Here is a 12,412-nt window from a genome sequence, read left to right on the forward strand (position 1 = left end):
TACAGAAACTAAAACTTCCTATGAGGAAAATATTTTTGGAGGGAAATGAGATGCTTTGGAGCACATAAATGGAATGTTAATATAGGAATATGTTCCATGGAAACTCCATAATTAGAGATTCTACAGATGGACGCAATGTGTAGAGGTCTACAAGAAGCAGTATAGTTTAACCTGGGTCATGTGACCAAGGAATGGTAAAGATCTAGACTCTCAGAGTTCGAAGGAGATGATGTCTGACCTGCACCTCAACAATGAATCCAGAGATCTGAGTTCTGTCTCAAGCCTACTACCCTGGAGTGCTGAAAAGGTACTTTCCCCCTGGGTTCCCTTGGCTCTCTCTAGGCTTACGATGGGAATATTGAAAATGACCCTTCCATCTACCTGTGACTCAGTGTCTACCATCATCCAGAGGAACACAAAGTCCACATCTGATCCTGTGCTCGATAGAGCTGATGAATGGGCTACTATGCCCCAAACCAGGACTGTCCACTCAAGTATGACAGGAAGAGACCTCACAAAGTTAAGGCCAGTAGTCCTAGGCTTATTCTTCCTCTACATTTCTGCTGGCAACTTTATTCTTTAGTTCAAATGCACAATGGCACAATCTTAAAATGACGTGTAGGGCTACAAGTTACAGAGGTACAAATCTCAAGGCAGAGAGCATTATTGTCACTGAGTCAGCAATGAGGGCTTCAAGTGTAGGCTGGCCAACCCGGCTTTCTCACTGTGTCCACTCAACTCCTTGCCTCTTTATCCTTCCTGGAAGCACTAGATGGTGGAGCTAAGGGAGTGGTCACAGGAGCACAGTGGGAGAAGAGCAGGGCTCAGTCTGGGTGACAATTTGACCAAGTGATGAAACTGACAATCCATTTTCATTTTCTGTTGGGGACAAAGTTTTGCATCGCCTCATAAGGGAACTAACCCATTCTACAACGATGTGGCTATTACACTGAAGGAAAGACGCCTGTGGGAAAGTACAGCTGCCACCCATACACAGGAGTGCAGCCCCCTCCCCTGTCATGTTACCCTCTGCCTCAGACTAGGACTCCCTGAGGGCCAGGCCACTGTGTTCTTGGCAAGGATTCCTCAGCGGTACACCCTGTCTTCTTCACCCAGACATTCTTGCCTTTACAACTGGGGAGTGTGTGCTTTTAAAAGGCCATGGCTGCACTTCCCACAATTCCAAATCCCACAGCCACTAGCCCAAGTCTCCCTCTCCTTTCCCCCCCCTCTCCCGTTGAAAGGCTGGGCACCTCCATCTGCATAGTAAAAGGAGTTCAACTTCATGGAATTTTAAGGGTCACCACTCCAACTAGGACAACCAAGACAAAACTTCACACTTCAGTCTAATTGCAGTCCAGGAAATTCCGAGGACCTGCATGTGGGTTCTAGGATTTAAACACACCTAATGTGCTTTATAGCCATTCTAATCCCTTGAATTAAGGAGGTGGGGTATTATCAGGCTCCCCCTGAAAAGGTGAAGGCGGGAAGCCAGGAAAGAAGAGCCTGGCTTGTCCAAAGTCACATGGGTCACAGGAGCAGAACTTCTTACAGAGCACTTTATCCTTTGACTGTCAGTGCACCAACCAAGCAGGGCATCTACCAGGACAAGCCTATCACCACCCAATCAAGGTTAGCTGAGCCCTCTACTTTCCTGCAGATTTAAGGAGCCAGAAAGCCACAAAGGAGTGAAGTTCTGAGTGAGTGTGCGTTGTTCACACAGGCATGGCCATGTCAAGTATGCCATAGCCTTTCTGGGGGGGGGCGGGGGGAGAGAGACTAGTGCAAACACTGACAGTGTGCAGAAATGTTCATCTTAGGTTCCCCACCACCACCACGCTGCCCCAGATGCTTCTAGCCTCAAGACTGCTTCCCTGCAGAGACTGCTTCTCCTAGTTTAACTGAACCTGTCTCCTTGATTCTGCTGTATACCTGTAAACCCTGCCTCCTTGTTTATCTGTATGCAGTGACCCTCACCTCATTGTCCAGCCATATTCAATAGCCTTGCCTCTCTGTGCAACTCTATATAATAAACATGCTTGCTGTCCTGGGTACCATGATTTCTCTAGAAGAGAGCCCAGTCCATTCCATCTCAGCTTACTGTCTATGTGTGTGTTTCTCATCTATTCGCTCGCTGCCCCAGTTGGGTCAAAATCCCAGGGAGCTGTACATGGATGCATCACCTGAAACCCTATGCCCACCACCACAACCATCATTTCCATCTTCTCCTCACTGCTTTGAGACAAAAGAAAGGGATGGGGATTCCTAAGGACACAACCAGGAGAAGCTCAGCTGGCCAATCACCAGTCTTGACCACACTGTTTTAGGGATAGCATGCCTCGGCTTGAGCCTGGTACCTCTGTAATGTGTTCCACTGCTGGGCCAGACAGGGTTAGAAAATTGGAGACAAAGAACAAAGATGGAAACAATGGCACAGGTGTTTTGTAAAGGCCAGGATTTGGCTGGGACAATATATTTATTTATCAAGGCATGAAGTAAGGAGAAGCCAAGCCCTAAAGAGATCCTGAGATGAAAACATCATTGCCCAGAAGGGTCCTGATGCTTAATCCAACACTAAAGCATGTGTTTTTTATGTATTTATTCTCAATTCTACTGAGTGTCTCAGATAGAGGGGAATTACAGGAGAACAACAGGGATGGGGGCACACATAAATACACACACACACCCTAACAGGAAACGTATGCATAAACAGCAACAAGAGAAAGAAAATAAAGATCTTCCAAAACAAGTATGGGCACAGCTAAATGTCTCCAAGGTAATAGGGCAGGAAGGAGGGATGATACTTAGAGAGGAGTAAAGGACTCAGGGAGGGGTTACCAGAGATATAAAAATAAATAAATAAATAAAACTTTCTAGAAACAAGAAGAGTTGGGGAGTGCTCACTAACTTGGACAATACCCCTAAACTGCCCTTCACCAAAGCTCCTGGGGAAGCTTGGAGATAGCCCAGGACTCCAGCCAAGCTTTCCCAAAGCTCACTGCATAGAAAGACTTGGAGGGCCAGACTAAAGGTAGACAATCACAAATAAGAACTTAGTCCAAAGCCTAAGAATAACTCAGCCTTTGCCAGCATTCTGGCAGTTACAGGAGAGCGATAAAGCTTAGGAGATAAGTCCAGATAGGAGTCCTTTTGTGTCTGTCTGCTGAGTCAGAAGTCTCTGGTAGGAAGGGCTGCTTGCCTTTCCCCCTTTCCCCTACATACCTTCTCTACAGATGAATTGAACTCCTTCACCAGATGTAGCCACTTGCCTAGAACTGGACAGAGCACACCATTAGTGTTGGTAGGTGGGCAGTGAGCAGGACAACAGTGAAGATACAGGAAATAAGTCTACCAGGAGGAGCCTCTTGTTCAGAAGACAAGCTTGTCTGCCTCAGAGTTAAACATCATGAAGGCCCATACTGCTGCTTGGCCTGAGAAGTGCAACTGTAAACAGTTCCCAGTATAAGTTGTGATGGTGATAAAAATCATACTGTGCCTAAAGCTAACGTAAGTTGTTCCACCCAAACCCTAGAAAAGCATTGAAAACACATTCTCATGGTTATTCATGTTGGCTTGCCATTCATTTCAAAGTCATATATGGTTTAAGAAGTGCTTGGATGAGAACTTTTCTGTTCACTGGGCTTCTGTGAACTTTCTTTCATCTTTCAATCACAGAAACAAATTTAGGACATGCCAGAGCTGCTGCCCTGCCTTTAAATAAACTGCCTTGGGACCATCCTTGCCCAGAGTCAGACCTGGCAAAGGCTGGGAAGAAGCTGGGTGCACAGGGAAGATAACAACAAACTCTGTTGCACTAATTAGTACACACACACACACACACTCTCTCTCTCTCTCTCTCTCTCTCTCTCTCTCTCTCTCTCTGAGGGTTCCAGCACTGCCTGGGCCTGGGCCTGGGCCTGGGCCTGGCTTCACCTTATCACCTCCATGGATACCTGAGTTGCCACCCTCCAGTAGTCATCCACCTGTGATGCACTGTACACCATGCTAGTGAGGACCAATGACATTCCCACACAGGAAAAAAAAAAAAAGTCTTATGAAGGGTGTTTATCAGAAAATCCAAACTGTAAGAGGTTCCTTCAGTACAGAAACAACACACCTCTCTAATCTTAGACTCAAGGAATAGGGACAAGCAAAGGTTAACTTACTTCTAAAATCCAAGTGAGCACACACTGCTAGGCTATTGGCCATAAAAGAAACCAGCAGATCAAACTGTCAAAATCTATCTTCAAAGTGGGTATCCTGAAGTGTAACCAAGCACTCGTACATGTTTTGGACATGCTTGCCCTTCCCAGACATGCATAGGCTATTCCCCACAGCAACCTCATTTTAGGGTGCTGACAACCATCAATGGTTGCCACTTCATTTTCTGCTAAGAAAATGTCACCTATACACTAAACACTTTTTTTAGAGTACGAAATGCAGGCACACTTTTACTTGGGAGCAAAACTGGACATTTAGGCTTACATGCGGAGTGAACCAGTGTTATATGTATAACATTCCCAGTGATGGCACTGGGAATTGAGCCCAGAAAATGAGCCTAACATGTATGAATTAGGCAATCCCCTCTATCACTAAAGGACACCCCTAGCCCAGATGATCTTTAATATGCTCAACATTTCTTGGCTGACTTAGTCACAATCAGAATTCAACAAGGAACCCTTCAAATACGTGGCAGTAAAAACCGACAGTAGCCATTGATGAATCTGACAGTCATCAACAGGTCCACTGAACCTCTTTGGATTTCAAGTTCCTTTCCTACCACGGAGGCACACTGGAAAGCCAGCAGCACATTTAGTTTCGAGAGACACTAAATAAAATATCAGGTGTGCAGACACTTTGTGAACTTATTGTAGACAAACACTCATTACTGCCAGGATCCTTTTAAGATCTTCAATTCTCACCGTGAACTTGAATATACAAGTTACCAGATGAGTCTAAAATACAGCTGTGCTCATGAATCAGTACCCTTGGCTCAAACTTTCTGACAGAGGCTGGAGAGATGGCCCAGTGGTTAAGAGCACTGGCTGCTCTTCCTGAGGAAGAACCACATGGGTGGCTGATGACTGTTTGCAACTTCTGGCCTCTATGAGTACCAGTCTTGCACACAGTACACAGACATACATGCAGACCAAACATATACACACAAAACAAATAACATAGAGATATTTGATTCTAAGAGACAAGTCTCCAACATACACTGGGTAAAAGGGTCATGCTCTAGTCTGTATGTCATGGCTTTCTATAACCTCCAACTTTATCTTTTAGGAACTCTCTCCTACTGGGACCTCTTGGTCCAGGCAAACTAGTCCAAACAGGTACACTGGGCTTCCAAAGGCTTGTTCAAGCTGAGTCCCTGTGACCTAGGGCTTTCTTTTGATCCCAGATGACCTGAACCACCAACCCCTATCTCTGCTCTGTTCTTCCCCCACCCTAACCCCTCCCTTAGATTTTTATCTGTCCTATCTTATCTAGAAGTCAAGAGAGCTGGTCCTGATCTCCCTCTGTCACGGGGCTCAGCAGGTCACTTGCTTCTCCTGTGTTTAGATACTCAGGTACATTCTGAAAACACATCACTTCTTACTGACCACTGATGTTTTGTTTTTTATTTTTTTAACAGAATTTTGGACTTTGTTTAATGGCATTTCAGAACAGAACAGCAAACCACAGAATAGCTGCAAATATTTGCCAAGCAATTATGTGTCCAGTTGTTAAAAAGCCTGGGGGCAGAGGAGGCTTTCCTCCCAGACAATAAATTTCCATAGGGATGGCTCATCTCCCAGTGGGATGGCAGAAACTGCAGTACCACATCCAACAGGCAAAGAAATGTACAAGCATCCCAAACAAGAAAAGTACAACTGGAATGCAAATCCACAGAGAATCCCCTCAAGTAACCTGGGTGCCAACACACTACTGTTCTCTGCTTGCTCTTTCTTTCTTTCTTTCTTTCATTCTGTTTTTCTTCTTTCTTCCTTTTTTCCTTTCTTTCTTTCTTTCTTTCTTTCTTTCTTTCTTCTCCTTTTACATATTTTTAACTCCTAAATGTCAAATCCAGTTTTTAAAAAGAAGAGGGATTTATAATTACACCTTAATGGTTTTTAAATTATGTTCTATTTCAGCCTCAACTTCTGAGGATTCCATTCATCAATTACAAACACCAGGACCACACTTAGATTAAATAACTTCTTTAAAGACTTTCTAGTACAGAAGTGTTTGCACAAATGTAGATCATATACTGGTGCTTACCCCCCATAAAAATGCAGTATTCTTAGATGCTTTAAATCGCCCAGAATTATAGCCTGAATATACCTGTCAGAATGTCCCACCAGCCTCATAGAACCAGGAAAATAACACAATTCACTCCAAGTTTCCCAGAAGTCCAGAAATAAACCATGAGCTAGGGCTGCTGCTCAGTTGGTAGAGTATTTGCCCAGCATGCACAGAGCCCTGGGTTCTACCCTTGGAACAGGGTGTGTTGATACATAGTTGTAATTCCAGCAGTTGGGATATCAGAGCAGGAAGACTGACAAATCAAAAAAAAAAAAAAAAAACCAGTCAAAATCTGTATCACTATCCAATTCATCATTCTAGATGATCATGTGAGAGAATGAATTAGGTGTTTCTAGTCAGTGTTCAAAAAATTCACCATTTAGCTACTGGACTTCATCAGATCCCTTATATGGTTTGCTGAGGTATAATTATTCAGGTATTTAAAACTACATTCAAAAAACCTTTAGTACTTGAAAGTGCTGCAATATTCTGAACACTTTCAAGGAAAAGTGCTAAATTAATGTGGACAAATAATAAAGTTATAACAAAACAGTAACAGAGACATGAAGTCTTTCAAAACCTGGTTGCAAGATCCCATTTAACTTGGTGATAAATATGCCCTTTCATAATAAGTATTTGAAAAGGCAAATAAATATGCTCTTCCATAAACTCTGGCAGGGCATAGTGTTAGACAATTTTTTGTATAGAGAAATAAACAAACAAACAACACCTATAACTTCCTAAACACTATACCAAATAAATTACCAGCATCTGTATTTTCTATACCCAACTACTATATAGTGACTCATCATCATCTTATTAACTGGCTAGATATTAAAAGTTCCACACACACAAAATTCTTTTTCTCATAGATGACAGGAAAAAAAAATCAAAAGTAACCTCCAAATATGGCTTTTCACCAAGGGCATTTTCTCATTTGTTCATTAGAAATAACACAGGAGGGAACTGTGTCCCACAGTTTTCTGAGGCTATTCATGCAAAGGGACAACTATCCACACCCTACAGCATCTAAAGCAGAAACAGTGTGAATCAAAACTTCTGGTAGTTCAGGCTTGCTGGCATGCCTTCACAATGCTGAGACAGGGAAATGGTCCTGAGCATGGTGCCTGAGATAAGTCAGGCGTCCTCGTGGCAGCATGTCAAAATGTCATAAATAGTGATTTATTATTTCTCTAGAGTAGCAAAAAGCTGCTGACCTAGGAGGGTTTGACAAAGGCCTTGTTTACAAAGGAAGACTTCTAAGGGAGGGAGAAAACTGGAAATGCTGCAGGACAGCGCCACTTTCATAATTTATGAAACTTCTCTGTTTACGGTCCTCCTCCAAAACACAATGAGCCCTTACAAAGAGACGTCAAAATATTAAGAGTATGTCAGAGTATCACAGCTGCCTTCTAGAAGAGAAAGTTGTGCTTTTACCCCCAACACACCTGCCTGCAGAATGGTTTATTTTAAACCTAATCAAAGAAACAGAGCTTTAAATAATTACCGGCAAAGGGGTTACTTTCTATCTAGGTATACTGTGTCAAGAATACTTACAAGGAAGAATTCAAGCACTAACCAGACAAGAAGCACACTTTTATTGCGGTCAATTCTAAGCCTCAGGTGTTGGCCAGAGTACTTTTCAAGAAACCTGATGAGAAATGCTCAAACAAACCACTCTACAAAAGAACAAAAGGAAAGATCTAAGATAGCTTTGAACAGGCTGTGTGGTAAATGTTTTCTGTGAGACACCACAGTGCAGCCAGAGCCAAAGTTAGGCTCTGAGTGATACAAATAAGTCCTGAGAGAGGTTGCATGAGGCCCCTCCCTGCCGTCCTTCCCTGCCAAAGGTTCTGACACCCCCAATCCTAACTCATTTAAAAACATTCTTTACCATTATGGCCACACTTTTCCAAGGCCAAACACAAACTAGATGGACCTCCACCTGTGGATAATTTACCCCCTCAACCTACTTTAATAATCACCTTATAAACATAAGGGTGTCTCTAAATCTCCTTTGTTTTTTTTTTTTTCAGTAGTAAACATTTAAGGCAAAAGGGAGCATTTTGTAGCCCTTTTGTTTTTTATATTCTGAAGTGTTTTTTTTTCCTTAAAAGTTTTCTTAATGTATATTAACTGTACAAAATAATGGGTTTCATTATGGCATTTTCATACAAGTTTATAGTTGTACTTTATCCCAATTACCCTCTCTTGTCCTTGGTCCCAAGCTGCCCCACCCCCACCCCACCCACACACTTTTGGGTCCCCCTCCTCTACTATCCAAAGGCAGCATTTTAAAAGCAAGTCAGCAAGCCTAGAGGAATAAAAGGGCAATTAGATTCTGAAAAGACAAAGTGTGTCTCTATTTGCATAATAATGCCACCTAAGCATCAACCCAGCCACACCCCCTAACCCTTCACCAGCTGTGCTTAGAAGTAGTCCTGACAAGTCCCTAGTGGGTAGCAACTAAAAGTAGGGCCTCAAAACTGGAGGGAAATGAATCCGAAAACACTGGAACGTGCTTTTTTAAGTGTTTGCATACATAGCATTAAACGTGGCTTTTATGTTAATTAGAGGAGTTCTCACTGTTTCCTGAGTCCAGGGTAGTTTGGATAGAACTTTTGTGCTACCAAACCCAACCACCTCTCAAACCAACGTAGGTGTTCCCACAAGCAAGATATACAACCCCCAAAAGTTTGAAAATTAACTGAAACCTTAAACATTACCACGCCGAGCAATAAACAAACGTGGGTCCTTAACATCTTCCTTATGCTCCATTGTTATGAATACAAAGGAATACGTGCCAACACGATGACTAGAAAGGACACAATGATGACACCTCTCCAAAACATTGCTAACTCGGGTCACTCTGTTTTTTCAAAAGCACCAGCCTCCCTCCATTGCACTGGGGAGGAGGGGGGGGGGGAAGGACACAGCCTGGCAAAACTCCCCAAAAGTTATATAAACAAAGGAGGGAGAAGCCCAATGTGGGCTTCGCACCCATGTGCTACTAAAATTACATAACACCCGGTGCAGACACTGAATGAGGAATGATTCTGCACTGCACCCCCGCTCTCTCCACTCCTGCACTTTCTTCCTTCGCTTTAAACACCCCAATGCCCCACGAGAGAGAGTGGACCGCTTGGGATGTTCCTTTTCTTAATGGAGTGAATCCTTGGAGAGTTGCAAGCTTGTTTAGGCCCCGAAGTTTGAACGTGCAACAGCCTCAGGGTTCCAAGACTCACTCTCTCCAGACCTGGAGCAGTGGACTGACAACGCCAGCCACCCGCGAGGCCTTCTTCTCCCCCGCGCGGTGCCTCCCGCTGGAAAGTTTTCCCTGCGATCGATTGCCTGCCTGACTTTGCAAGGAAGGCTAGCCAGAGACCGGAGGGGGCCCCCCGCATAGAAAGACCTAGAAAGCTCGGTGGGCGGTGGCGGCTGCAAGAGGCGCAGGCTCCTTACCTGGGCGACTCGGAATGGCCCCGGACTCAGGCGGGTGGCGCCTGGGGCAAGGAGGGAGCGGAGTGCACACCACTGCTTAGGCCGGTGCCCGGGGCCCTGCCCCCGCCGCCTCCTCTTCCTCCCTCGCGCGCGTCATGTCACGGCGATCAAACATGTCTGTGCGCTTCGCCGCGGTGACTTCCTGATTCTCCGCCGCTCGCTCGCGCGCGCCACGCACTCGCCCTCGCCGCCGCCGCACGCACCGCCACCGCCTCCCGCCCTCTCGCCGCCAGACCCGCTGGGTCTGCGTCCAGCTCCCGGGAGAGCTCGGGCCGGAGGCGCAGCCGGCACAGCCCGCCACGCACTGGTCCCTAGTGCACTGCACACTCCCGCTAGCCCGTCGACCCCTCCTGCCCCTCCACCCGACTTGTGGCCCTGCCAAACTTTTTTTTTTTCCGGGTTGATTGGTGTCCAACTTCCCTCCGCCCCCATCCCCAGGGAGGCCCCCCCCAACCCCGCGCTCACCACCATCCGCAGCGAACAGCAACCTGGATAAAAATAATAATGTAATCCAGGCGGCGGGGGCGAACGCAGACACCCGCACCGGGCGATCTCTCCCGGGTACCGGAAACCGGCGCGAGCGCCGGGACCGGAGAGCGAGTGTCTCCTGGAGTCTACACCGCTGCGCCCCGCCGGGTGTCACTGTGTCCAGGCTGCGCGGCCTGGTGCGGGGCACCCGGGGAACTGTGATGGTGTGCGCTTGGTGGCTGGAGGGCGCCCAGGGGCTAGCGCGCTGGACCGGTGATTTGGGGAAGTGCATCGCGACACCTTTGCAGATGGCGTGGCCCTGTTTAGCAACGCCAACCGGAGGGGAGGCATCCCGGCTTTGGGGGCAGACAGGGGAAGGGGTGAACTAGGTTGGGATGGGAATAAAGCAAACTCAAAGCAGGCAACGAGAAGGAAGGGGTGAGTGTCATAGCTGGGAGGAGGCTCCCACCGGCTCTCCCCGCCTCCCTCCTTCGCCACCTCCCCCCCCCCCCCCCCATTCCCTGCCTACTGCAGCCCTTTCCTTTCCCGGGCGAAAGCCACGACCGCTACCCGAGTGCGCGCGGGTCCTGTTGTGACAGTCAGGCAGAGAGGATTATCCGGATCATGGCCTCCCCAGCCCTCAGCCGCCGCGGCTCTCCCGGGTCCCTGTGCGCCCCTGACACCCAGACCATCCCAGGCGCCCCACAGCCGCGGCTTCCTCGGCGCAAGCCAAGGAAAGACACCAAGCAAAAGAAAACAAACCCAGAGAGGGGGGAGGGCAGGCTAACGGAGCCCTGCGGGCACCTCGGACTTCTTTCCTTGGGGCTTCCTTCCACCCCCCGCAGTGGGACCCTGGTTGGACACCCTGAACTTCAATACCCCAGCCCGCTCAGCCTCCAGGTACCAGACAAGGAGGTCCGTGGCGCCACGGTCACAGCCCCCGCAGCAAACCCTTCGCTTGAAGGCCTGTCACCAATCAACATCCCCTTCCCTGCCCGAGGGGACCCGAGGAGTGGAGGTGACACCTCCGAGCCCGCAGGCACCGACTCGGCCACCGCCTGCTCAGTATGCCAGCCCGAACTACTCCCGCCGTCACGGTCTGCTCGCGTCCCCGCTGCCGGAGCCCTTTAAACAAGTCTCTGGGAGACGAGTAGCAGCCGTGTTGGTTGGCGCCCTGCCGCCAGCCCGGGCTCTTCGCCCTCCTTTCTCGTTTCCTTCCAACTCTAATGGAGAGGATGGCTCGGGGTGAACTGTCGCGTTTCCTTCCAGCCTCCCCTCTCCGGTTCCTCCAGACTCTCTCCTTCTCTTGTCACCCCCCCCCCCCACACACACACACACACACACCCCTGCTTTTAAGGGGATGGGGGATGCAACCTGGCCGAGAGTGTGTTGAAACCCTGAGTTGGCAGCACATAGCTGTCAGCCCGCCTCGGGTCAAGGCTATAGCTTGTTGGGATTTCTTCCCCCTTACCCCCTTGAAGTAGTAATTATTATTGTTGTTATTATTAGAATGGCGAGGTTCGGTGGAAACTTTCTGGTTTCTTCTATCACCGCCCGGGAGCTGTCGTTAGAGCATTCCACCTGAGGCCCGCGAGGAAGAGGCGGGCTTTTTGTTGTAGCGGTTGGCCCGCCTGTTTGTTTTGGTCTTCGAGCATGCACAATAAATAATATGATTAGGATAAAGATGCATAATTCGGGGCGAAGGCGGTGCGGTGCCAGAGGGGTTCGGCTGCGAATGCAGCCGGGAGGCCGGAGCCGGGGAGAGAAGAGAAAGGAGTTGTAAGTTATATTTACCTTGCTCGCGAGCAGTGTGCTGGCTGAATCTTCCCTCTCTGAGTCACCCAGAGTACAGCAACAGAGGGAGCGAGGACTAGATTATGAATATGACTTCATTGATGACAGCCGTCCCCTCCTCTTCCTAAACTCGGGCTCCGCCCCGCGTCCCACCCTCGCCGCCTCCACGGGCGCCGGAAGACGCGCCGCAGTTGGCCCGGCGCGCCGCTCCTCCCTGCCCGGCCCGGTGCGGGTTGGCGGGACGCTCCTGTCACTCGCCCTGCTCAGCGACTCCGGGAGCGCGGGGGGAGCAGGGGGCGGTGTGCAAGAATGTGGATCGAGACAGCTCTACTGTATGCGTGGATCCGTGTGTGTCTGCGAG

At 48.1% G+C, this 12,412-nt stretch overlaps 1 protein-coding gene across 7 annotated transcripts in view; it reads right to left on the minus strand.

Annotated features, from left to right (window-relative positions):
- Nucleotides 1–12,194, minus strand: part of LOC100770307 (probable global transcription activator SNF2L2) — a 171,661-nt gene extending 159,467 nt beyond the window's left edge. For 6 of the 7 annotated variants that reach the window (XM_027406479.2, XM_027406478.2, XM_027406477.2 and 3 more), the window contains exon 1: nt 12,052–12,194. The gene's annotated coding sequence lies outside the window, so the exon portion shown is untranslated. Of the gene's footprint in view, nt 1–3,222; nt 3,276–12,051 lie in introns of all 7 variants that reach the window. The other variant, XM_027406473.2, reaches the window with a different exon arrangement.
- Between the last annotated feature and the right edge of the window lie 218 nt (nt 12,195–12,412).

The sequence above is a fragment of the Cricetulus griseus genome, chromosome 3 (assembly GCF_003668045.3).
Source record: "Cricetulus griseus strain 17A/GY chromosome 3, alternate assembly CriGri-PICRH-1.0, whole genome shotgun sequence".
Lineage (NCBI taxonomy): Eukaryota > Metazoa > Chordata > Mammalia > Rodentia > Cricetidae > Cricetulus > Cricetulus griseus.